This window comes from Mirounga leonina, unplaced genomic scaffold (assembly GCF_011800145.1).
Source record: "Mirounga leonina isolate KUSES-001 unplaced genomic scaffold, KU_Mleo_1.0 Mir_92, whole genome shotgun sequence".
In the NCBI taxonomy this organism is placed as follows: Eukaryota; Metazoa; Chordata; class Mammalia; order Carnivora; family Phocidae; genus Mirounga; species Mirounga leonina.
The window spans coordinates 25,772,935-25,800,673 of NW_023270852.1; the positions used below are offsets into that span (position 1 = coordinate 25,772,935).

At 39.0% G+C, this 27,739-nt stretch overlaps 1 long non-coding RNA gene across 5 annotated transcripts in view; it reads left to right on the top strand.

Moving 5' to 3' along the window:
- The window catches only part of LOC118004125, a 123,398-nt gene that overhangs the window by 12,032 nt on the left and 83,627 nt on the right, over positions 1-27,739 (top strand). For 4 of the 5 annotated variants that reach the window (XR_004677490.1, XR_004677488.1, XR_004677489.1 and 1 more), the window contains exon 3: positions 16,068-17,137. This is a non-coding gene — a long non-coding RNA (uncharacterized LOC118004125). Of the gene's footprint in view, positions 1-16,067; positions 17,138-27,739 lie in introns of those variants that run through there. The other variant, XR_004677492.1, reaches the window with a different exon arrangement.

Below are 27,739 nucleotides of genomic sequence, written 5' to 3' on the forward strand. Positions count from 1 at the left end.
GTTGTATACCTTAAACATAGGCAATGTTATATACCAATTATATCTCAATAAAACTGGAATAAAATTATTTTATATGTTTAAAAATGACTTCTCGGGGCACCTGGGTGGCTCAGTCGGTTAAGCGGCTGCCTTCGTCTCGGGTCATGATCCCAGGGTCCTTGGATCGAGCGCCGTGCTGGGCTCCCTGCTCAGTGGAGAGTCTGCTTCTCCCTCTCCCTCTGCCTGCCTCTCTGCCTACTTGTGCTCTCTCTCTCTCTCTGTCAAATAAATAAATAAAATCTTTAAAAAAAAAAAAGGCTTCTCTAAAGAGTTCAAAATTGAATTCTTAAATTCAATTCTTAAAATTGAAAAGGAAAAAATAAATTATAATTATTGAATATCAAAATTTTAACTCAAAATTATAGCAAAAATTTAAAATTTATTTGCATCTATTTAAATTTTCTTAAATATTTTATTTATTTATTTTAGAGAGAATGCAAACAGAGGGGAAGGGGCAGAGGGAGAGGAGGAGAGAATCTCAAGCCGACTCCATGCTGAGCACAGAACTTGACGCAGGGCTCAGTTCACAACCCTGAGATCATTACCTGAGCTGAAATCAAGAATCGGATGCTTAACTGACTGAGCCACCCAGGCACTCCTCTATTTAAATATTTTAATAAAATTAAAACTATTCTTGATTCTTGCATTGACTGTCTAGTGGCCAATGGGAAGAATTGATATCATGCTTCATGTATATTATGTCTAGCCTACATATGCACACATTCAAGAGCAATATGAAATATTTTATATTGCAGAATGTCCCTAAGCAATCACGTTTTTTTTTTTTAAGATTTTATTTATTTATAGAGGGAACAGAAGCAGGGGGAGTGGGAGAGGGAGAAGCAGGCTTCCCGCGGAGCAGGGAGCCCGATGCGGGGCTCGATCCCAGGTCCCTGGGATCATGACCTGAGCCGAAGGCAGACGCTTAACGACTGAGCCACCCAGGTGCCCCGCAATCACGTTTAATTACTGCAAATAATGTACTAATTCATGAGTACTTCTGGAAACACAAAATATGAAGAAAAGCAAGAAAATGGATGCTGGATGCAATGAAAAATTATACTGCACTATGTAAAAATATCTTGCACTCATGCTCTCTAAAAGGAAGGAAATGAAAAATTATTCTTTTCTCCTCTCTAGCTGCTTCTGCTATTCAAATCCACCCAAATAGCTGGTGTTCATCTCCAAATTTGGTGGCAGTACAATCCATTAAGACTTCACAGCATTTAGACACAGTTGCTTTTTCACTCAAGGACATAGGACAAGAGATGTAAAGAAGCATTTCCCTGAGGCCTGAATGCGGTTAAGCATGAAACTGGATGTTTAAGGACACATGTGCCAGTGCTAAGCACCAGATCTCAAGTGCCAGAGGTGCCCATATGCTATTTAATAGATTTATTTTTTGTGTTTCTGATATGTGGAGCCTTCTAAAACATGGGGCTTAAGGCAGGGCCATCTTGCCTGGGTGGCAGGGTTGGTTGTACTACTGTGCCAAAAGTCAATCACTAAATGTCAGAAAGTTCTTTCTAGTCCCATATAGGATTCATGGGTTAAAGAATTAAGTTATTTTTAGTGACACAGTATACAGACTCTGGAGACATAGTGATTAGATTCACATCCCAACTTTGCTACTTAGTTGTAAGTCACCTTGGGCAAGTTATGTAACCTTTCTATGCCTTGGTTTAAAAAACACCTATCTCACTGAGTAAAGTGAGTGAATATACAGGTAAGAGAATATATGGTGAATATATTTTCCATCAAAAAAATGTAAAGTAGGGGCACCTGGGTGGCTCAGTCAGTTAAGCGTCTCTCTTGGGCTCAGGTCATGATCTCAGGGTCCTGGTATCGAACCCCGCATCAGGCTCCCCACTCAGCAGGGAGTCTGCATGTCCCTCTCCCTCTGCCCCTCTCCCCACTTGTGCTCTATTTCTCACGCACTCTCTCTCTCAAATAAATAAATAAGACCTTTTTTAAAAAATGTAAAGTAAATATAAAAGATATTTTGCAATATAAAATAACTCATATTACTCTTAAATGTGTGCATATGTTGGCTAGACAAAGATATATATATCTTTATATATAAAATTATGTGCATCCTTCAAAGCATTTTGTAGAACCAGTTCACTCTTGGAAATACTGTAATAATTAATAATAATTATAATAATTACAACCAGCTTTGAGTGCCTTTTATGGCCAAGCACAGCATTTACATTATATCATTTAATCTTCAGAACAATCCTGAGACATCCTCCATTTTCAGAGGAAGAAACTGAAATTAAGAAAGATTAAGTGATCTGCTCAAGGGCACAGGTAATAAGTGACAGGACTGAACTTCAAATGGATGTTTTCTGAGTGCTAAACCTAAGCTCTTTTCATTTTGTTCTTGGTGGACCAACCATGTCTCTTAATCCCAAATTCTTAATTCTAAGATCATAGAGTACAATGATACTGTTATTGGTAAGGATGAAAATTACAAATAACTTGCCACCACCAAACTTTGAGCTCTTTAAGGACACAGGTTGTTTTATTCAGCTCAGCATAATGCCTGGAACATTGTAAACATTCAATAAATGTTTGTCAAACCAATAATGATTAATCTGGGGCCAAAAACAGGCTAGGGAAGTTAATATAATATCTTGTTAATTAACTGGAAAATAGATTCACTGGGACAACTACAGTACTCCCTCTACTTCATGTAACAAAATTTTATATGATTAACTAATATTTTTGAAAGTTTAGTCATCTCAATACCCTTAGATCTTATTTTGACATTTTTAACCATGGCATCTGGTTGACTCTTCCATGAATCTTTTTGAAATGAAGACTCAGTTTATTCAAATTTATCTGGCTTACATTATTATTCCCATGGTCCTTGCCAGAAAACAAATTATGGAATGTTTGAAGATGTTTTCCTTGTTTAGATTTTAACTGCATGGGGCTTTTTTCTCAGAAAATTCTCATGGGACACACAGGTTCATACCAGCCTGGAATATGGTTATTTGGCCCATCTACCATTTTGAATAACATTTAAATTTAGGTTGTATATTTAGGGATATGATGGTGATGCTACAGAGTTTTATCCTGAGTTTCAGTTCTTTTGGGGTTCCACAAGGAGCAACCTGCATCTAGTACTGAACCACATTTTAAGATGCATTTCCCAGCAAATTGTAGGGGGAAAATATGAACTCCATCAAGTTCACCTCTCTTGTACCAGATGAGAAGCATCAGCTATTTATTTAAGCTTTAGTCCAGATTGGGAAGATAAGGGGATTTTAGGCAAACTCATATAACCTAAGCCCAAGTGGTTGGCAGTTGTGGTAGAGAAAGAAGACTTGTATCAGACACAATCCCAAATATCCATTCCCTCATCCTTGCTTGGTGAAGGAACCTTGATATTAGCTCAGTTTATAGCCACCCTGAAAAAAAACCTTCCCTTGTGGTTGCTTATGTCCATGTGATTAAATTCTGTCTGATGAGATGTTAGCAGGATTGTCCTTTGAGATCTCCTTAAGGGGAGATCTTGCGGCCTTCTTCATCTCTATCTTCTTCATTTGGGCTGAAAATCAAATGTGATGGCTGAAGCTCCAGCAGTAATTCTGGGCCACTAGGTAGAAGCCACATACTGAGGGTAGGAGAGTAACAAGGTAAAGAGTCTGTGTCCTTGATGATTATAAATCTGCCTTACCAACCCTGGACTGTTTACTTCCAGATTTCACTTATGAAAGACAGAAATGAGTTTATATCTCATTTAAGCCACTGTTAATTGTAGCTTTCTGTCTTTCTCACTTCTACCTCATCCCAACAGAGAGGATCTATTAAAGTCCTCATAGGTTGTTCTCTCTTGGGCAAAGTAAAGAGAAGGATCTGACCTTATCTCCATGCTCATCTTCTTTTTCTACTCCCAACACCAAATGTGATCCTATTTCCATCTGACCTGTCAAAGCCAAAGGCACCTAAACAACTTCTATAAGAAAAGGGAACTTGTTAATTAACCCTAGCATGTGAATACAGTGGCAGTTTCTCAGATAATATGCCTATATTCTCCAGGATGGCCTAATTAAATACACTGGGTTTTGTTCTGTGAAATTGGTTTAAATGATTTTCCTGCACTTTATACAGTTCATTAATTATATACCTTTAAGGGCTCTAAAACCTTTTCCTAGAGTACCAAGAAAGGTAAAGTAGCCAAATGTGACTTTTAACCTCAAACTTCAAACTGCTTTATCTATTACACTGAAAAGTACTGCATAGCTGTTTTCCCAGAAAGCCTAGGTTTTTTTTTAATCTTCCTTCATTTTTATAGTCTAATTTCTAACATATTTCAATCTATTGTTATATATTGAGTCCTATGTTATAAGGTTTAAATTCATTTCCTTTTAAGTTTTCCTTTTACCCTTGAAAAGATACTTTATATTTTCAATAGTGAATAATTATTAGTGAGGTAAGAGTAGAGGATGGGAGGAGAAAAGAAAATGAAAGAAAAAATTAGACTTTAACACAGAAGAAAATTTATCTAGGTGCACATTAAACTTTTGGCTAGTTCTTATGGAATACCAAAAGATTTTTAACCAGCAGGAACAAAGTCTTGACAAAACCAAAAGACAGGTTTCCTTATGATCTAATAAGATAATTTTGTCTTCATAATTAGCAAATTGATGTTACTAAAATAACACATGGAAAAGTATGCTCAGATGATCCCCCAATGGGAACAATGTGCATGATTCAGACTGTGAGCAATGACAGCATAGGTCGACTTTGGGGAAATGCACACAATTGCCAAATCATATCCTCAGGCACCAGACTGCGTGAGTCCTCTACCCACTACCGATTCCTGTCTCTAAGATACGTTGACACATTTATTTGTCATGTGTCTTTCTTCAGTCTTCATGGTGGTGTAATTCTTTAGTCTGCATGGTGGTGTAATACTGAGGTGGTATAAAGTCTGTGTCAGAAGACTTGAGCTGTAGGCCAAGGTCAAGGTCAGAAGACTTGAGCTGTAGGCCGGGCTCTCACACTTATGGGCTTGTGCATGCCACTTGACCTTCCCCAGTGTCGATTTCCTCATCTGTAAATTAGGGTTCATAATACCTGTACTACTTGCCTCCAAGTCTGTTGTGAAAATCAAATGACATATATGTATTAGCGTTTTGTAAACTATAAAAATTAAGCATTCTCCTACTGCATGTTTTTCTACCTATGCCTTCTACTTATGATATTTCTTCTACTGAAAATTTTTTTTTTAAATTAAGAGCCAACCTAGATCTTCTAGTGGCCTCTCTCAAGAGCAAATCCCTTGTCCTCTTGAGACTCTTTATCTGTAAATGAGAGGTTGGACTAGATTGATAGGTCAAAATGTTATTTAGCAGGAGAATATTTTTTTAAATAAACTTATTCAGAAGATCAGCATGTAAAATGAACAAAAGCAAGGTTGCTCTTAGTTGAGATGGTTGAAGCTGGAATGAGAATTCAGAGTCCTGCCTAATTAGACATCCACCAAAACACACACACTCTATCCCACTCGGGCAGCCCCTGAGGTCCCTTACAACAAGCCTTAGATCCTCCCATTCTAACCTTCTGTAATATTTATGTTATGATCCCAGACCTATGTTTTATGATTCTTCAAGCAAAAGTCACTCTACCGTAAAGGAGTAGAGCAAAGCTGGAGGATGGTATGGATGGACAGATGCCCAGACATCTGAACTCCTGTTAGCTGACCAACAAATTTGTTGAAATGCAGCCAAGTTAGTCTAATCATGTGAGTACCAAACTCCTTGAGTTGGAAGATCTTTAAGAAGCTACGTGAAATATCTCAACAGTGCTCATGGAGCAGAGAACTCTGCCGAAACTATAAAAGTAAATACTGAATGGGCAATTCTCCAATCTGTTCTCCGCTAAATATACAGCAACGCTGCAGTCTCTTTGACACTGTTTTCAGTAAGAATGACTCAGAGATGAAGAAGCCACTTGTAACAAAGCAACTAATGCAATGCCATTTCTCAGTGCCCCCAAACAAGTGAGATATGGAGGTTGGCTTCAGTATACACAGATCATATAATCACAGAATGTCCGACCTGGAAATAATGTTAGAGAACAACCAGTCTATTTTACAAATGACAGATGTGAAATCCAGAAAGACTGTGAGCTGCCCAAGTTTAGGAATTCATTCAAGCTTCATTAAGTAAACATTAGCTGAGTACTGAGTACTGAGTATTAACTGAGTATTAACTGAGGAAAAGTCCTGCAAACTAAGCATACGTAGCATGGTATTTACTCCAGCTTTTGAAGAAGTTGCCATGAAGGTCAAAGTCATGAAAAATTCCATTAGCTGCTAGCATACTTTTCAACCTACTTAAGCAAGAAAAGGAGATTTTAGTTAGCTGTCTTCATGTGCTTATTATTTTTCTTTAGCATATAAAATACTGAAGAAATATATAAGATTTCAAAGATCTATGCCATCATCCAGAAAGAACAACAAAAACAAACAAACAAAAAACTATGGCGATACCTTACAAAATTTCATTTCTTCATTCTTAGTAAGATTCTAACATGAAATTTTTTGCATTCCCGCTCATTGTCTTTTCTAAACTGCTTTGTGGTTTTCAACTACAGCAAAGTAAAATCAGCACATATGCTGAAAGAGAAAACTTTAGGGAACAACATCAATCAACCTACATTTATTTGAGAAAAGTCTAACGCTAATAGACCTGAGGTCAGGCATCTTTACAAAGAATCCATCATCTATCCATCCATTTATCCATTCATTCATCTAAGACGCATTTACTGAGTACCTTCTACATGAATACCACGATATGAGGAACTATGTAGAATACTAAAAAAATAGAACGGTGTTTCTCAACATGTAGTTTGAGGACCCGCCTGCAACAGAATCATCTGGAGAAATTGCTAAAAATGTAAGTTGCTAGAACCCGCTAATATAGATTTTCTTTATTGGTTTAGTTCCCCGTAGCAGGCAACAAAAACCAGCTGGTGCTCCCTTCGACAAAGAAGGAACTGCCTGGAAGGATGTCAGGGATTCACAGAATTGACCAGAAATTGGAACTGAGGGAGCTTCAGAGGAACCACAACAAAAATCATAACACAGGAACAATGTGGTCCTCACACTGACTCTGTTACGATTTCCAGTTCTAACTTTGTTGTTGTCTTACTGCTCTCGACTGAAATTTCTGACATAGAGTCTCCAAATGATCGTGCCTCGGGCCCAGGCCCAGGTGACACTCCCTAAAACTGTACACAAAGGGAGATTCTTCTAAAGGGAAATTAGGATGAAAATGGGAAGTGGGGTTAAAACTAACAAATGCCTGGTTACCTATTAAATCAGAATTTCTAAGGGTGAGACTGGGGGCAGAGGGTTACATTTTTTAAACAAGCTCTCAGATAATTATGAAGTATTCTGAAGTCTGACAAACTCCGATGTAAAGATAGAGTCTGTACCCCAAAACAGATTTTAATCAAAGTGGAAAGCAAAGACATCTTACTTATGAAACTGAAGAATAATTCCAAGTTCCCGATCAAATGTCATCTCCCTGTGGATGTTGCCCCCATCTCTATCCCTTGCCCTCAACAGTCATCCATTCAATCAACAATGAGCATCTTTATAAAAAGGGATAGTGTGTTTATTACAATAGAAAGTAAGTATACACATATTTTTATGGAAAAAAAGAGGTGTGTAAACAGCAAGTTTGGAAGACTACATATCAAAACGTAAACAGTGGAAAAGAAAGAATAATTCCAAAGAAAATATAAACAGATTCATGACAGTTATATAGAATAGATGTACTTGATATAAAAGACAGAAAATAAAGATAAATGTTACTGAAATCCTTTATTTCAAACTCTTATGTATACGTTCTATGTTTTCCTAATCCAACTCATTGGGACTATAATTGATCATTGTTAGTGACCATGTTCAGACTTTCAGATGGCTGGTAGTTTCAGACTTTTGAGAAGCACTGCATGTCACATTTTCTTAAATTATAGAAATTTTCATCATTTTCACTTACTGTATGTCAAATGAAGAGAAATGGTCACCAATCAGCTCCTGTAATGCAGCTAATGAAGTAATATGTTTATATTTACTCATTCCAAACAACATTTGAGGATCTTCCACATGTACAGTTTTATCCTAGGAACTATGTTGTAGGAAAAAAAAATGTAGAAGGGTACTAGCTAAAGAAAAAAAATAATTTTAATAGGAAACGACTAAAGAATCATGTGAAAGCAACTTATAAACAAATACATGATGGTATAATCTAGATTCTAGATAGTCTCTAATGTCTGGTTTAACCTCCCTAAAGCATGTTCATCTCAAACTAACCAGTGGATAAGAACAAAATAAACCATCAGCACTTTTTGTGTTATATTCATATGTGGTAGGCATAGACATAAAAAAGAAGACTTGCAGGCAGTTCTGAAATAGAGTGTCAACCACTGTGTGGTAGCTGTGGCCCAGGGCAACCAAGAAGAGCCCGGCTCTTTTTAACAGGAAAGTGCCTACCAGTCACCACCAACTGCCGTGGCCCTAGATGGTCACAGGGCTCAGAGGCAAAACTGAGAACAGTGAACCAACAGAGCAGTTAGTGGCTCTGTTCAGGACTCGGTAAATGTTCCTTGTAGAATCGTTCTTCATTTGGAAAGAGCTGATGCTCTTCTTACTTCTCCAACCCTCCCCTCGCCATTTCCTCCGCATCTTCTCCCTCCTCTGGGCCCCTGCCGCACACAACCAGAACACCAGAAAAGGATAGGCACCATGCACAATGTCGTCTTTGAATGAAGTATTAAATGTATATCTGGATGCCAAAGACTTAAAAATACATTGCAAAACATAACCTAAAATGTGCATTTAGCTAGAGGCCCATCCAAAAAAAAAGAAAGAATAAAAAGTAATCTGGGTTCAAGCAAGCAGGGATGTTTGTGCTGTTTTTATGCATAATATTTCAAGCTTTGCCTCTATGAAGCTTCGATGTACTAAAAGCATATTAAAATGCAGGTAGCTGGTTAACTCACAAGTCAAGTCTTGTAAGTGTAGACCATTATGATTATAACATTTAATAGTATCGTAGTAAACATTTATGTAGTGCTGTACATTACTAAAGTGCTTAAAATTAGGGCGCCTGGGTGGCTCAGTTGGTTAAGCGACTGCCTTCGGCTCAGGTCATGATCCTGGAGTCCCGGGATCGAGTCCCGCATCGGGCTCCCTGCTCGGCAGGGAGTCTGCTTCTCCCTCTGACCCTCCCCCTCTCATGCTCTCTCTCTCTCTCTCTCTCATTCTCTCTCTCAAATAAATAAATAAAATCTTTATAAAAAAGTGCTTAAAATTAGTCAAAGGCAAAAGCAGTATCATTTTTATTCACTAATGAAAAAGAAGTTTGACTGTTTTGTGGAACCTACAGAGAAAAAGACAGATGGACTAGAAGTTTAAATATTTGATGTAAATTTCAGTTAAAATACTCAGCTATGTAATTTAACTGGAGCATAATGAAGCTCTACACATTAAAAAATATCAAATTATTAAAATAATGTTATTTTATTTCAAATGTTGCTTACCATTACAGAACATAACAGACACTGATAGTCTATATCAGTGTTTCTATAACTTTTCAGATAATATGAATCACAAGGAATGTTTGTAAAAAGTACAATTCCTTAGCTCTCAAGGCTTGGAGTTTCTGATTCATCAAGTCTGGAATGAGACCAGGGAAATTGTATTTTTAACCAGTACCATAAGAAATTCTTATTATCAGGGAAAATCAGGAAACAGTAGTTTCTGTGAACTGGTATCCAACTCCAGGACCCCATAGAAACTTGGAACATTCAAACTTTATAATCATTCAAACTTTACTTGTATAATTAATCCATCAGGCACTGGGCTTAAAGACATTCCACTCTCTTTTGATCCTCATAGCATTCCATAAGAGACCCATTTCCAGGATCAAACTCTGAAAAGCTGAATAACTAGATCAAAAGAAAAACGGAAAAATTAGACCAAAATCACAAAGCCGGGTCTACCTGGCTCCCTAGCCTATGCCTAATCAACATGTATTTTCTTCTGCACACTGCCAAATCCTGCATCTCAGAGAAGACAAAAAGGGAGAAGGGGTAAGAAGGAAACAGAATTCTAGTAAGTGCACTTAAGCTTTTCAAGAGATTATTGAATATACATAGTATATTATTAAAAAGTTAAATCCACCTTAAATTCTCCAGTTGAAATGTAAAATTATTAAAAATTGTTAAAATTTATTTTAAAATTATTCTAAATTATGTAAAATTGTTAAAAATTACATTCTCCAGTTGAAATGTAAAATTGTTAAACAGAATCATGTCCCAGGGGAAGACCAAAGGGAGTAGATGGTCATAAAATAAATCAAAGATTATAGTTGATTTCTATATTAGTGTTAAGGTAGATGTTATTTTGTTAGGAAGCGTAGAGCCCCTTCTGGTTGAGGAAGTAGAAGAAAGAGTAAGTAGGTCATGATACATAAGGGGATCTGGTGTATTATTTCTCTGAAGTTGGCAATTTAAACAATAAGGAGAACATTCTTTTCTGGTGGGTGCAACTCTTAATCTTGACTGAAGGAATTAAGGCAAAAGTAATGTACAGTCTGTACCTCCAACCTTTGTTTTGCAATAGTGATGCTGAGAAGGGAGATTCTCCAAAGTCTCTCAATAAACAAGCCTAGTTATGAGAATCAGGTTATCTTGTACAAGTGCAAGAAATAATTGACCCGAGTTGAGCTAACTTTCAGAGAACACAAGCTGAGTTGAGCTAGTTTTTGTACAGAACACAGCTCTAATGTTACCTTGAAAGGCCCAGCAAACAAAACCTTCAGGCCTTTGATGTAGAAATGGGACAGATAGCTCATGACAAGAAACGGTAGACTCTGTCAGCAAATTGTTATTGAAATTAATGCCCCTCCCATTTTTAGTTTGTGGTATTGGTCTGAATGTAGACAATGGTGATTATTTTTCAGTTTTGTTATAGGATGGGACTACTTCCTTGGCTTTCAAAAATTCTACTTCCTTGGTTCCTTTGTTTCAATGTATCACAGTTATTTCTGCTTTAAGGTTAGGAGAGGTGACCTTGGGAATAGACCTGGGGGTGGAGGGTATTTATAGCTTAAGGGAGAACACGGTATAGATGAACTTAGCTCAGGGGAGCTTCCAAAAAGGTAACAGACCCATCAACCAGTAAGAGGACAGTTATAGGCATGAGTCTATATAATGAGGTGGCCATTATAAAAGAATCTGATAAGCTGAAAGGGCCTGGCATAAAGCAACATCAAAAACCATTTTAATTCTAGTCTTTCTTATATAGATGGGATAGGCCAGAAATTAACAGCTTTGTGTTAGAAAAGCAAAATGATAGGGGTGCCTGGGTGGCTCAGTCAGTTAGGCATCTAACTCTTGATTTCTGCTCAGGCCATGATCTCAGGGTCATGAGATCGAGTCCTGCATTGGGCTCCGGGCACAGCATGTAGTCTGCTTGGGATTCTCTCTCCTTCTCCCTCTGTCCCTCCCCGCACTTGCACATGCACGTGCACTCCCTCTCTCTGTCTCTCAAATAAATAAATAAATAAAATCTTTAAAAATAAAGAAAAGCAAAATGATATCCCAGGGGAGATATTTAAACACTAGGGCAGGGAGATTAACCTAACCTAGGGCAGGTTTTTACCCCCAAAGCACACTTTGCATATGAGGAAGCATCCTAGTGATTATAAATTATTTTAATGTTTTATTTCTATTGAATTTATTTTATTTACACTTAATTTAGCTGAAAATAAGTTTTGAAGACCTGAATGTATAAAGTAAGAAGGTTGAAGAAAAGGCCTAATTGTCAAAGGCAGAAAGCTCTTTTACAAAAATAGAATAATGATTAATAAATCATTACTGAATTTAGTAGTGTTAGTAACAGAGTGAATAATAATGCTTCTTCTAGGAATTGACTGCCTTAATACTTTATGTGTCTGAGATTGGGGGCTAAAACCCCTGTTCTTTAAGATCCTCCCAATTCTAAGAACTATAAATTTATGAACCAGAATCTGAAGGAGAAGAAAAATAAACCCTTTTCTCCTTAGTATGTCTATGCCTAAGAAACATTTTCAAACCAGATTGTATTATTTCTTCATACCATGCCATATTCTGTCTACATACCAAGTGGAAAATGTAGTTGGAAATGTTTTTTGGCCAAATATAACTCTGTTCTGGGAAACTACTTCCTTTACCAACCACAGCTATTCAGACACATCTTAGAATATAGTATAGGTATCCAAGGAATACCCACCATGTTCCCTTAAGCCCCTGAATTAACTTCTTAGAAAAAATTGCAAACTGATGACTGAGGCATCTGGGACTGGCATGGGTGTCTGGCTTTTTTCATGCATACCTCTAGCCTAGCCAACAATTTGTGCATTGTGAGAGAGGACAAGCAAGTTGTCCTTTTAGACATTTCCACATGACTGTTTCATAGGTCTATCATACTTAACTTTCCAAAATCAAAGCCAACTGCCTCAAAAATGTTCTACCTGCAGTCTTTCCTGTCTCAGTAAATGGCACCACCATACACCCAAAAGTTCTTATCCTGCTTTACCTCACTCCCCAAATCCAATTTATGAACAAATTCTGGAAATTCTGAACAAATTATTCTGAAAGAAATCCTCCATTTCACCATCATTACGATTATTATCCTGCTCCAAGACACCATCATCACACATCTGGACTACTGTAAAAGCCTCCTGTTTTCACTGTTCTTCTTCTATACTCCACCTTCTAGCCAGAAGACAGAATCAGCTTTTTATTTTTTTATTTTGATTTTTTAAAATTTTATTATGTTTTTTTGTTTTGTTTTGTTTTCTTAAAGATTTTATTTATTTATTCATGAGAGACAGAGAGAGAGAGGCAGAGGCAGAGGGAGAGGGAGAAGCAGGCTCCCAAGGAGCAGGGAGCCCGATGTGGGACTCGATCCCAGGACCCTGAGATCATGACCTGAGCCGAAGGCAGACGCCTAACCATCTGAGCCACCCAGGCGCCCAAAATTTTATTATGTTATGTTAGTCACCATAAATCATTAGTTTTTGATGTGGTGATCCATGATCCATTGTTTTCACATAACACGCAGTGCTCCATGCAGTACGTGCCCTCCTTAAAACCCATCACCAGGCTAACCAATCCCCCCTCCCCCCTCCCCTCTAAAACCCTGTTTGTTTCTCAGAGTCCATAGTCTCTCATGGTTCATCTCTCCCTCTAATCCCCGCCCCCTCATTTTTTCCCTTCCTTCTCCTAATGTCCTCCATGCTATTCCTTATGTTCCACAAATAAGTGAAACCATATGATAATTGACTTTCTCTGCTTGACTTATTTCACTTAGCATAATCTCCTCCAGTCCCATCCATGTTGATGTAAAAGTTGGGTATTCATCCTTTCTGATGGCTGAGTAATATTCCATTATATATACGGACCACATCTTCTTTATCCATTCATCTGTTGAAGGGCATCTTGGCTCTTTCCACAGTTTGGCTATTGCGGACATTGCGGCTATGAACACTGGGGTGCATATGGCCCTTCTTTTCACTACATCTGTGTCTTTGGGGTAAATACCCAGGAGTGCAATTCCTGGGTCATAGGGTAGCTCTATTTTTAAATTTTTGAGGCACCTCCACACTGTTTTCCAAAGTGGCTGTACCAACTTGCATTCCCACCAACAGTGTAAGAGGGTTCCCCTTTCTCCACAACCTCTCCAACATTTGTTGTTTCTTTCCCTGTCCATTTTTGCCATTCTAACTGGTGTAACATGGCATCTCAATGTGGTTTTGATTTGAATTTCCCTGATGGCTAATGATGATGAACATTTTTTCATGTGTCTGTTAGCCATTTGTATGTCTTCTTCAGAGAAGTGTCTTTTCATATCTTCTGCCCCACTTTTTGACTTGATTATTTGTTTTTTGGGTGTTGAGTTTGAGAAGTTTTTTATAGATCTTGGCTACCAGCCCTTTATCTGTAGTGTCATTTGCAAATATCTTCTCCCATTCTGTGGGTTGCCTCTTTGTTTTGTTGACTGTTTCCTTTGCTGTGCAGAAGCTTTTTATCTTGATGAAGTCCCAAAAGTTCATTTTTCCTTTTGTTTCACTAGCCTTTGGAGCTGTATCTTGAAAGAAGTTGCTGTGGCCGATGTCCAAGAGGTTACTGCCTATGTTCTCCTCTAGGATTTTGATGGATTCCTGTCTCACATTGAGAGGTCTTTCATCCACTTTGAGTTTATCTTTGTGAATGGTGCTAGACAATGGTTGAGTTTCATTCTTCTGCCTGTGGCTGTCCAATTTTCCCAGCACCATTTATTGAAGAGACTGTCTTTTTTCCATTACATGTTTTTCCCTGCTTTGTCAAAGATTATCTGACCATAGAGTTGAGGGTCCATATCTGGGTTCTCTATTCTGTTCCACTGGTCTATATGTCTGTTTTTTTGCCAGTACCATGCTGTCTTGGTGATCACAGCTTTGTAATATAGCTTGAAATCAGGCAACGTGATGCCCCCAGCTTTGTTTTTCTTTTTCAACATTTCCTTGGCAATTGGGGTCTTTTCTGATTCCATACAAATTTTAGGATTGTTTGTTCCAGCACTTTGAAAAATGTCATTGGAATTTTAATCAGGATGGCATTGAAGGTATAGATTGCTCTGGGTAGCATAGATATTTTAACAATGTTTATTCTTCCAATCCATGAGCATGGAATATTTCAGAATCAGCTTTTTAAAAACATAAATCTCTTCCTGGCTTAATCCAACCCTGTCCATGCCTCCCACTGTAACTGGAACATAGCCAGTAGTCTTGCCATACCCTGCAAGAGCCTATATGGTCTGGCCTCTGCTTACGTCTACAATCTCACCTCCTACTTCTCAACCCTTTGTTCAATTTACCCTAACTAAATTGTCATTTCCTCTCTCCGATGGACCTGTACACCATGCTCCTTTTCACTCAATGCCCTTGGATTGCTGTTTCCTTTTGCTGATATACTTTTCCCCAGGCCTTCTTATAGATGTCTCCTCCCAATTTAGGTCTCAGCTCAGTTATTAGCTCCTCAGAAAAGCCTTCCCACCTTTTCTTTCCCTATTCATTAGATTTGGGGGAGAGTTCTGATTTTTTTTTTTAATCAATGTGCATCTATTAGTTTGATTTGTAAATTAAGGTAAAAATAAATGTATAAATAAACAAAAAAGGGCGCCTGGGTGGCTCAGTTGGTTAAGCGACTGCCTTCGGCTCAGGTCATGATCCTGGAGTCCCTAGATCGAGTCCCGCATCGGGCTCCCTGCTCGGCAGGGAGTCTGCTTCTCCCTCTGACCCTCCCCCCTCTCATGTGCTCTCTCTCATTCTCTCTCTCTCAAATAAATAAATAAAATCTTAAAAAATAATAATAATAAAAAAATTAAAAAAATAAAAAAAAGCTTCTCTAATCACCGTATATCACTTTGTTTTGCTTTCTTCATTGCAATCATCATTATCTCAAATTAAAATTTTCTTTATTTATGTGTTTTCTTGTTTATTGTGTGTTTCCCACTGTAATTTAAGCTCCATGAGAGAGGAGATTTGTTTCAATGAGGCATGTCTGCCATGTCAGCCAGTGTATCCCAGTGCCTACAAGGCCTTTTTGTGCATTGTAGACTCTCGATAAATATTTGTTAAATGAGTAGATTTCAGCTGCCCAAAAGAAGTTGTTTCCTTTGGCTGAGAATGGTCTTGTGCATTCATTTGAAAAGAGTGTTTAGTGAAATATTTTGCCCAAGTTGGGTTCCATTTGCTTATTAAGATACTACTGCCAATACCCGTGCACATGGAATGGTTCCTTGACACAAATGAGAAAGGTCAACATACATGCAAAGCTTGTAACAAAGATGGCAAATAGATTGATATCTATATCTATTTCAGCATGTCAATGGAAAGGTTCACATCAAAGTGAAAATTGAAAAGCAAAGTTAATGCTGATTTGGATCTGATAGCTAATATCTGAGTTCTGCTTTCTAGGCAATTGTGAACCTTGTGGAGTTGCTGATGCTGAGGTGAAACCAGAACATGAGCCTACTCTAAACTGATTTGCAGCACAGTAAGAATGGAAGAATAAGAGGTAAGGACAGCTGCCTAGACACACCAAATAGGATACAAAGTTATGAGGACATGGTTATAACAAGTTATTTAGAATCAGGGCTTTGAGAAATAAGAGTTCTCATTGATTGAATGCCTACTGTATGCCCGGTCATTGTCTAGAATCTTTACAGAAACAGCGATGGTAGGTACTGTTTCCCTATAGCTATGTAAAAACAAGAGCAATAACTTAAACTAGATTTTTCAAATCCCAAAGCTGACATACTGTCCACTGCCCCACACGGTCTTCTTCTGATGATGCACTCCATTTATTTCTGTGACTCCTGGCACAGGTTTAGAGCCTGGCACAGCATCCTCATGGAATCATGCATAGCTGGACAGTAAATGCCTCTGCTGCCCGCAGAGGGGGCACCTAAATGTCCAAGCTGAGCTGGGTCCAAGGTTTGCTGACTAAGCAGGTTTCAAGTCTTGTGCTCACTCCTCTTCCTCCTCCCTTTCTTTCCCAGCAACCCCTGTAGCTCACCTTTGCTTCTGTCCACTGGGGAAAGCATCTTCCAGGTACTAATAAGAAAAATACTCTGGCCATAGTGTGAGGGGAAGAGGCAGCTAGGCAAAATCACTGCTGAGAACCTGGGCAGACTTAGGCAGTGTGATCTGAAGAGCTGAAGTGTGCAGCCCACAGAGAGAAAAAATGGGGTAGAATGCAAAATTGAAGAGGATGTGCTTAAGAGGAAAATCTTCCTGACAGAGATGAATTAGTTATGGGACTAACTCCCCAAGGTAAGGGATGTGGCTCCATTCCCTAACTCATGAGCAGAAGACATACTAGAGAGGACAAGCAGGAGATGGGATGGGGGAGGGGGAGACATCAATGACTAATAGGTGCTTTCCACCTTTGAGTTTTATGAAGATGAATGGAGCACTTTTGAACGGAGGAATAAAAATAATAATAATAGGGTGCCTGGGTGGCTCAGTCGTTAAGCGTCTGCCTTCAGCTCAGGTCATGATCCCAGGGTCCTCGGATCGAGCCCGTCAGGCTCCCTGCTCAGCGGAAGTCTGCTTTTCCTTCTCCCACTCCCCCTGCTTGTGTTCCCTCTTTCACTGTGTCTTTGTCAAATAAATAAATAAAATCTTTAAAAAAAAAAAAAAATAAATAAATAAATAAATAATAATAAAAATGAAGAGATAGAACTGACTAAGGCACTGCAAAGATAAAGAGGAATAGAGACTTTGGGCCCTCATGCTGAGTGAGAAAAATCATTTCTTCCAACTGGGAGATAGAGAGGCAAGTGGTTCCAAGTTTTGAATTCAGAGTTCAGGTTCTGCCACTTGCCCATGATATGAACCTGAGCAAATTAATTAGCCTTTCTAAGTTACAAAATAGGAATAATACCCCATTTTATTGGTTATCTGTCACAATAAAATAGGGATAACATCATTGCAGAGGATTCTTATAAGATTGAGATAACTCATGTAAAATTCAGTGTCTAGCATGTAGTAAGCACTCATTGAATGACAACAAGTATTAATGGGTCATAGCTTTGTGCAGAGGGGAAATATAGCCAGGTCCTGTTATCAAGGTCAGATTATGAGAACAAGTTTTCCCTTTAAACTTAATGATGGTGCCTCCTTGGTTTAATTATTTGCTGTATCGATAGCCCACACCTTCTCTACTGACTTAGCTTTCAGCTCTCAGAGAAGATGAAGCTGAAGTATGATAGATACCACCCGTACTCGTAGGCAAGCTTGCCAAAGAACAGCTCAACCCATGTTGACTTTCTGCATCATTCTGAAGATAAAACCATCTCCCCATGGAAGGGTGTTGTGCAAAGAAGATAATACTAATGACATTATACATTTATGCAATCTTTTACAGTTTACAAAGCACTCTTACTTGGGAAAGGTTACTATTGCTATTTTATTTTTCAAGATTATTTATTTGAGAGAGACAGGGGGTGGGGCAGACGGAGAGGGAGAGAGAGTCTTAAGCAGACTCTGTGCTGAGCGCAGAGCCTGATGTGGGCTTAGTCTCAAGACCCTGAGATCACAACCTGAGCGGAAACCAAGAGTCAGACGCTTAACCGACTTCGCCACTCAGGCGCCCCTACTATTTCTATTTTATAGATGAGGAGACAGAAACTTAGAGAGGTGAAGCTACTTGATTAAAATGACATAGATAATTGGTGGGTGGAGCACAGGTCCACACCCAGCTCCTCCAGACTTCCAGTCTGGAGCTCTTTTATACCACCAGATGCCATAGGGGATGGGAGCAGGTAGCAGATTAGAAAGCTAGTTGCTTCCAATCATAAAAACATTGAATTTTAGAACAGAAAGTAACTTTCAGATTACATAATACCATGGTTTTTAGACTGTATCCAAGGAATCCTGTAGGAGGTGGGGAAAACCAAGGAGGAGGTAGTATTGTATGCATCTCAGTTTTTATCAATTAATTTTATAACATTACAATGTATTTTGAATGAATGTCTATGGCATTAAGAGTTTCCTTTAAAAAGAATGAAGTTCGAAAACTCCTGATCTAGTTCAACTGCTTCATCTCTCCAGGAATGATACTGAGGCCCAGTCTGGTTAAGTAAGTTGTCCAAATCTCATAACTAGTTAGAAGCAGAATGAGGAATAACGCTGAATCCTCATTACCTGCATATTTTATGCTGTAAATGTCCTCATTCTCCAAATATTTTCCTCTGATTAACTCAAGCAAGTCATTTAAATCAAGAAGAAATAAGCCCTGAGGTTAGTCTCTCCTAATGACTCACTCTGGGACCTTGATCAGTCCACTGATCTCTGAACCTTTGGCTTTTCCGTAAGTAATATGGGATGATCATTCCTGTCTGGGCAGCTCTCAGTGGGGGTGTTGTGATGACTGTAAAAAAGAACATGTGGACTTTCACAGGGTTTTTCCAGGGAAGGAGACTCAGCAAGTTCAATATCTTATTTACAAATGCCCACCAAGGATGTTATGCTTCCAAGGTGATCTCTACAATTTATCATCCCTATGTATTTGTTGTCCTTCATTTGAGAAGGAAATGTAGTTCATCTTTGTAACCATGTCAAGGTTTATGAAATAGCCTCAAAAACTGCTTAGCACATTGGCTTTCTGAGAGGACTATGACTTCTTACTACTTGCAGGGTGGTAAATCTTTTAAGGTTAAACTCCTTTCATTGTAGACATGTTATAAAGGAAACTATCACAACTGAGTTCTACAAACATGGGGGACCTAGAGCTAGATGAGATCAAAGGACTTACGTGCAAGTTACAGAGTTTAGAACCCTCCCACCTAACTGGCAGTTTTTCCTTCTTCAACAAGGAATACTAAGAAAATACTATCACTGACCTTCAGGCTGACCTTGAAAGCAGCCTAATGTACTTACGATCTTGGCTAAGTTCTTTATTTCTTTGAGCTTGTTTTCTCACTTATAAAAGGCAGATATGGCCTTCCCTTTCCACCTCATAGGGCCATCAAGGATCAAAAGAGAGAAAAGAGGGTGGCGAGTTTTTAAAACTGTGGAGTGTATGCTAACTAAAAGGATTGTCATTTTTAAAAATGTGTAAAATATGACAATTATTTGTAATGTGCATTTCAACTAAATCCTCTCAGTTTGTTAGAAATACCTACTTTGGAATATCAACTACTCACAATGAAGAAAGATGTTTCAAAGTATGCTGATGTCTATATAGAACGTAAAGTAGCCATACTGAGCAAGGCAAAGTTAGAGCTAAGGAATTACCTTAACTGGCATTATCACAAAACCAGAAATATTTTTCTATTTTCAATTAAGAATATTTTAAATTTAAAAAAATAAGAAATTAAACAGATCTTTACCAAAATTCTACTCTGGATGCCTCAAATTTCTAACTATATCTCTTGGAGAACAGCATTTCTATGATTATTCGTGTTGATACTTTAAAAAATCTGGACCTAGTTTCCATTATGCAGACAAACCACAGAAGCCAACCAATATTTTAAGACTGCAATGTTTACTAATGGATGTCTGGCTAGAAACAGTGTTGGCAGAATTCTGGCAGAGGGATTTACTCTCACTAATGATGTGGAACAGGGCTGCATAATCATGTCCACCTGGATTAAGTCTACCCAAGGCTGTCATATTTTGAAATGGAACCAGAAAAAAGCACCCCCAAAAGTCCTGGGATTTTCCTGGAAGAAGCATTACATCAGAACTGGTTTAGACCTTCCCCAAATCATTGCCCCAGCCATTCATTTCATTTGGGACGTCCTTTACAAAAATGACTTCACAAAGTAGAATGGATATCAGACTCTTTTGCAAAATATTTAGAGACATAAAGACAGTATATCCTATATACAGGCCATCCCAGGCCAGGAAAAATCTTTCAAACATTTCTTTAGAAAACACATCAGCTACTTTTCTTGCAGATGTGCTAACAGATCCTTAAGGTAAAAGGACACTCGGTCCACACCCCCACCCTTCAACTCCATGCCCCAGGAAAGAAAGCTATTCCCAGTTATGCATTATCAATTTCTTTCCTAGCTATACCTGAGACTAGAAGCATCAGTAGTTATTCATCAATAAGGAAGAAGGACAATGACATTCATTTTGACTGTCTGGACATTGTTACTGTATCACTCTTTTGGGGGGAAGTAATTTCTGTCTATTAAAAGAGACAGATTCCAAACTAAGATATGTGGGAAATCATTTGGTGTTTAGTAGAATTCAAGTCATGCACATAGCCCTAAAAACTATAATTAAAAAGGAGCTAGGCAGGGAAAATTAATAACAGCAAGCCTTTAAAATGGAAATCCTTAGAATAAAGGAATAGCTGTTATCATATTAGTATTACTCTGTATTAAAGATGTCAAGATACTGTCATTGGATTTCTTTCCCTTCTATCTAGTTTCTAGACCTCCAAGGAATCTTCATTCTATTTTCTGAAATTAGATGCTGCTTCAAAGATTTTAGAAGTAAACCATGAAATGAGTACACTAAAGAAGCATTAATTTTTGCAGATTATTATTAAATAACATTTTTATCCCACACTAATAATTTAATCACAACATTTGTTAAATATCCCAAAGATAGTGTTATCTGAAACCAAATCTGGTTGTTTCAAATGGATAGGAACTTGGCTGTGGAGTAGGAAAAGGTCCTGTATCTCTCCCCTCATTGCTCCCTCCTCCCTTCTTCCCTTCCTCCCTTCCTTCCTTCCTTCCTTCTTTCCTTCCTTCCTTCCTTCCTTCCTTCCTTCCTTCCTTCCTTCCTTCCATTCTTCCTTTTTGCACTCATATGGCCTTATGATGCACTGTGTCTATACCAGGGCAACATTTCAGTGGAAGGGGTACCTCGGGAAACTGTGCCAAATGCTTGTGTGGTAGCATTCAGACAAGGAGGCGTATTTGCAACACGTGATGCTGTAGTCACTGCTGCTCCCATATGTCCTCTCTCAAGATGTTTGTGCCTCCATGTTTGATGTAGATGTCGCCAAAGACTATCCCTTTAATTTCTTTAATTTTTAACATTGTCAAAGTTAATATATGCCCTTTGCTTTTCAACATCATCAATGTTAAACCTTTTAATTTTTAACATTTTAAAGTTAATATAAACTCCATTAAATGCTTCTCAGCTGATCAAACACAGGAATGATCACTATGAACTAGTCATATTAATAGTTTTTTCAGTGGGGAGCCAGTAAATTTTTCTGGTGATGATATTGTCAACAGTTAAATGATATCTACCTTTATTTATAATATTATTTTGTATGCAAAGTATTATCATCCTCAACACCTCATTGGAGACTCTGCTCACAGTTCACCGCTCCAGACTTCTTCCCTGTTTGCGCCATCTGATCACCTCTCCTCCCCGTGTCACCTCCCCTCCCACCTCTCCACCTGCCCCCTACCCCTGGAGCTTTAATCTCTGTATGTGCATCAGCTCCTGTTTTCATCCTTCCAAGCGTTGTTAACACAAGGTATTATGTGTAGTAGATTTTACTAAGCCTGTTGGTTTCCTGGGGCTGCCATAGCAAAGGACCACAAATTGAGTGGCTTAAACAGCAAAAGTTTGTGGGGCGCCTGGGTGGCTCAGTTGGTTAAGCGACTGCCTTCGGCTCAGGTCATGATCCTGGAGTCTCGGGATCGAGTCCTGCATCGGGCTCCCTGCTCGGCGGGGGGGGGTCTGCTTCTCCCTCTGACCCTCTTCCCTCTCGTGCTCTCTGTCTCTCATTCTCCCTCTCTCAAATAAATAAATAAAATCTAAAAAAACAAAAAACAAAACAAAAAAAAACAGCAAAAGTTTGTTGTCTCAAAGTCTGGAAGCTAGAAATCTGAAATCAAGATGTTGGCAGAGTTGTTCCTTCTGAGAGCTGTGAGGGAAGGATCTGTTCTAGGCCTTTCTCCTTGACTTGTAGATGGCTGTGTTCTTCCTGTGTCTCTTAACATTGTCTTCCCTTTATGCATGTCTCTGTGTCCAAATTGCCCCCTTTATAAGGACACCAATCATGTTAGATTTGGGACCAGCCTAACAATCTCATTTTAACTTGATTATCTCTATAATGATCCTATCTCTAAATAAGGTGACATTCTGAGGTACCAGATGTTAGGACTCCAACACATCTGTTTTAGGACACAACTCAACCCATAACACTAATGCTTAAAGATAACACATAGGAAATACAAAACAGAAAAAAACAAACAAACAAACAAACAAAACTTAAGCTAAATCTCAAGTGTCATTGTCAGAGAATCTATTGGCTATGTCTGGCATAGAGTCTGATTCTCTCTATCCTTCTGTCCAAACTGTCATATTTCCAGGGCCAGCTCACCATCCTGGATGGAAATCTGATGGTATACATGCCTCTCTCCCTGTGATGGTTAATTTTATGTGTCAGGTTGACTGGGCTACAGGGTACTTGGATATTTGGTTAAACATTCTGAGTATTTCTGTGAGGGTGTTTTTGGATGAGACAAACATTTAAATCAGTATGCTAAGTAAAGTGTATTGCTGACCATAATGTGAGTGGGCCTTGCCCAATCAGTTGAAGGCCTGACTTGAATGCAAGGCTAACCCTTCCCTGAATAAGAAAGAATTCTCCTACTTGACAACCTGCAAACTAGGACATCAGCTCTTCCTAGTTCTACAGCAGCTTCCAGCATGAGACTCAACTGGGACACTGGCTCTGTAGAATGTGCATGTCCCTACCTCCCACCCCCCCCACACAGGTACACTATTGGTTCTGTTTCTCTGGAGAACCCTGACTAATATGCTCCCTAAGGCCACATCCTACCTAATAAAGAACAACCACAAATAACATTAAGTATCCCTTCAGGATTGCAATCTATCTGCTACAGGGCCAGCCCTTTATCTTACTAAATACTGTACCCAAATCCTCCAATTTTAGGCCTTTATATCTGGGTTATTCCCCAAAGTTTCACTCATTCTTATGACCAAAAATGCTCCCCCATTGGTCTCTCCAAGAGCCTGCCCCAAAGACAAAATCCAGCTCTCAATTTTAGTACAATCATGGATTAAGAAATAGTGAGGCCCGGGGGCACCTGGGTGGCTCAGTCGTTAAGCGACTGCCTTCGGCTCAGGTCATGATCCTGGAGTCCCAGGATCGAGTCCCGCATCCGGCTCCCTGCTTGGCGGGGAGTCTGCTTCTCCCTCTCCCGCTCCCCACTCTTGTGCTCTCTCTCTCTCTCAAATAAATAAATAAAATCTTTAAAAAAAAAAAAAAAGAAAGAAATACTGAGGCCCAAACTCAGAGCACTCTGCTATATGCCCAGAACTTCTTACATACTCTTTGCATACATGTCAAATCATAGAGTACCTCTCAAGTTCTCCTCATCTCATTCCATCTAAGGCTTTTTGTGCAACTAGATAATTTCTTCTATAGCTTAATATTTCATGCGTGTGACTTTGTAAAGAATTAGCCTTGTCTAATTAAGACTCAGCACAAAACCCTCCAAAGTTTAAACAGATCAGAGCTGAACCAAATCAGACTCTTGAAATCAAGAGTGTTTCTAGGTTGGAAGGAAAGGACAACTCCCCCTGACTCTGTGCTTGACTTTCATCTTCACTTTGGGTTTCTGTTTTCCAGATTCTCTATGTCACTACATCACCTGGTCACATCTCATCTAAAGCTGTGTGGTTCCCCTTTAAATTTTTCAATGTGGACAAAAATGTTTTTCCTTGGTGTAACTAAGACAGGCTGGTATTTTCAAGAACAGCTTTACTAAACATGAGGGAAAACAGAAAACAAATAATTACAGAAAACATACATGATATAAAAATAGCCAAGTTTCCAACTGCAGGTTTCTGTTTCTAAAAATTCCATTAAAAGTAGGAAAGTTTTACTGGGCCTCAATTTCATTTACCCTTAGTCAACCACATCCCTTAATTTTGCTATATCCTGTCTGGACTCCTTCTCTCCCACCTCCAACACCTCATCTATCCCTGAGCCCTATAATCTTGAGCTGCTAGCTTAGTTTTTTGAATCCATATCCCAAGGAAAAAATACCCAATAACTTACTTTTAAAACTATCATTCTCCTAATAAAAATACCCTGGACTCCCAAAGACCTGCCAGAATGCCTGCTTACAAGAGGTTTTCAAGTTCTGATGTTGAAGAGCCACTGGGTCTCCAACATTAACTCTTCTCAATTCTGATATTAAATCAGCATAGAACAAACTGCATTCCAGGAAATGGTCCCTGGGATAGTGAATATTCTTTACAATGGCAGATAGGGTTCTGAGCTCAAATAAATTTGAAGAATGTAGGGTTAAACTAAGTTTCACAGTTTTCGCCAATACATAATTTCTCAAATCATTTCATGCAGTTGGCAAATACTTATTGAGAGCCTATTATGTGCCAGGCACTGCTCCAGGCCCTGAACAAATCCTGATGAAGAATGAGCAGAACAGATAAAACCCTACCCTGTCTTCATAGAATTCACTTTCTAGGCGGTTCCCAAAAAAAGGTGAATGACCAAACAAACAAGTAAGATCTCAAATAATGGTAGGGACTGTGAAGACATTAAGGGGTGATGTTACAGGGAAGAACTGGAGTTGGGGAAATACAGACAGCAGAGGGAACAATGAGTCCACAGACCTGGCAGGACAAAGCTTGGCATGTTGGAAGAAGAAAGAGAGCCTCTGTGCTGGAGCTGAGAAACTGACCAAACAGGAAAGTGCATGTCAGGAGATGATCTTAGAGGACGTGGTAAGAAGGAAGATTTGACCGTTGGTGCAGTGGAAAGCAATATGAAGGGCTTTAAGCCTTAGCACAATCTAATACTACAATTTGAAAAAAAGAAATTTCCTTGGCTGTTGTGTAGAGAATGGAATTTAAAGGCCATGATTACAGGTGGAGACCAGTTAGGAGTCTCTTACAGTAGCTCACCTGAGAGATGATGATGGGGTTGTCAGAACAGGTAGAGAGATGTGGATGGTGCCAGCATGTTTTTCAGGAGTGAAGAAAACAGGGCTTCCTGATGGGTTAATGTGGGAAATAGGGACCAGAGAGAAGACAGTGATGATTTGTAGCTCTTGGGCTTGAGCTTGAGCAGTTAATTAAAGGTAGAATTATTAACTGAGCAAGCAAAGACTAAGGAAGCAAAGACTTACAGGGGTGAAGGAAATCAAGGGATTGTTTTATCCACATTCTGTTCAAGAAACCTATTACACATGTAAGAGGTACTATCAAGTAGACAGATATATCTAGGAGTCTGGAGCTTAGGAGAAAGGTCTGTGATATAAACTGGGAAATCATTGGCATTGAGGTGGTATTTAAAGTCATGGATCTGGACGAGATCATCTAGGGAGAGTGTAGAGAGGAGTTAAGGCCCAAAGCCAACCCCCAAAGGCACTTCGAATTGGGAAATCTGGTACAGAGGAGGAGCCAGCAGAGAAGACTTTTAACATGTTCTTGTGCATTAATGACTCCTTACAAGGCAATACAGAAGGCAGCATTTCCCAAACTTATTTGACCTCGGGACATTTTGTCACATAGCATCTCACAGGGATAGGGTCTCAGTGAAAGCATTTCGGGAAATATTGTTCATAACTTTCTAGCTGCACCCCACTGTAGCATAATATATTAACTTCTAAGGTGACATAGGCAAGTCTTCTCCCTCTAAGCAGAGAGGTATTTCAATGAAAGCCCATCAGTTGCTAAGCAAAACACTGCGCTGATGATCCAGGCCAAAAAATGTACCTGCAGGAAATACATAGGAGCCAAATGCAGTCAGAAGGAAGGAAGGCTGTTCCACCATCGCTTCACTGAGCCAAAGCTCACATGCTGGCTCTTTTCGCCTTTTTACATTAATAATAGTTATTTTGGTGGAGGAGTGAGATTGAAGGTCTGAGGAGAGGTCCAGGAGGAAATGCTCTTTTTTTGGTGAATTATGTAACTTTTTTTCCAAAATGCTAGCATTTGGGTGTTTCTACCTATATACACTACACCAGAGTATCATTTGATGCTCTGGAAAAAGTTAATTTAGATAAAGATTTTTCTCCATTTTCTAGTTAGTTTTTTTGGTTTTGTTATAAAGAACAGAAACTCACTCATGTATATTATTGGGATCTGAGGCAGCCCTAAGGACAAGATTCTCTCTAGGACCCATTTTCCCTCCCCTTCTCTCTCTCTCTTTCTCTACCCACTCCCCCCCTCCCCCCCCATAGGCCAGAGGCTGTATGGTCTTTCTCTCATAGTATCTCTGAGACCTTTCACATTACATTACGCACTAAGAAATCGTAATAAAATCCTCTACATTTGTATAGCACAGTCTAAGTGGACCACACATGTTATGGACTAAATGTTTGTGTCCCTGTAAAATTCATATGTTGAAATCCTTAACCTTCAACGTGATGGTATTAGGAGATGGGGCAGTAATTGGGACGTAATTAAGTCTTGAGCACTGAGCCCTTATGAATGAGATTAGTACCCTTATAAGAAGAAACACAAGAACAAACTGATGGTTGCCAGAGGGGAGAGGGCTGGGGGGAATGAACAAAATGGATAAAAAGGAGTGGGAGATACAGGCTTCCAGTTATGGAATGAATAAGTCATGGCAATAAAAGGTACAGCAGAGGGAATGTAGTCAATGGTATTGTAATTGCATTGTACAGTATAGCTACGTTTGCAATGAAAATAGCATAATGTGTAAACTTGTTCAATCGCTATGTTGTATACCTGAAGCTAATGTAACATTATGTGTCAACTATACTCAAATTTAAAAAATTAAAAACAAGAAGAAAAAAAAACAAGAGAGATGCTATCTGTCTCTCTCTCTCAGCTGTGTGAGGATACAAGGAGAAAACAGTCATATGCAAACACGAAGAGTTCCTTCACCAGACCCCAGATCTGCTGGGGCCTTGATCTTGAACTTCTAGCCTCCAGGACTATGAGAAATAAATGTTTGTTGTTGGAGCCACCCCGTCAGTCTGTGGTATTCCTCTCTAACAGCCCAAACTAAGAGAATACAGTCTTGGAGGTTTGCTTTGTAAACAAGGAGACCAAGACCTAGGGAGGAGAGACACAACCCAGTGGAAGGAGCCCTAGGTGGGTTTGATAGACCTAAATTGTGCCTTTGTGTGACTGTAGAC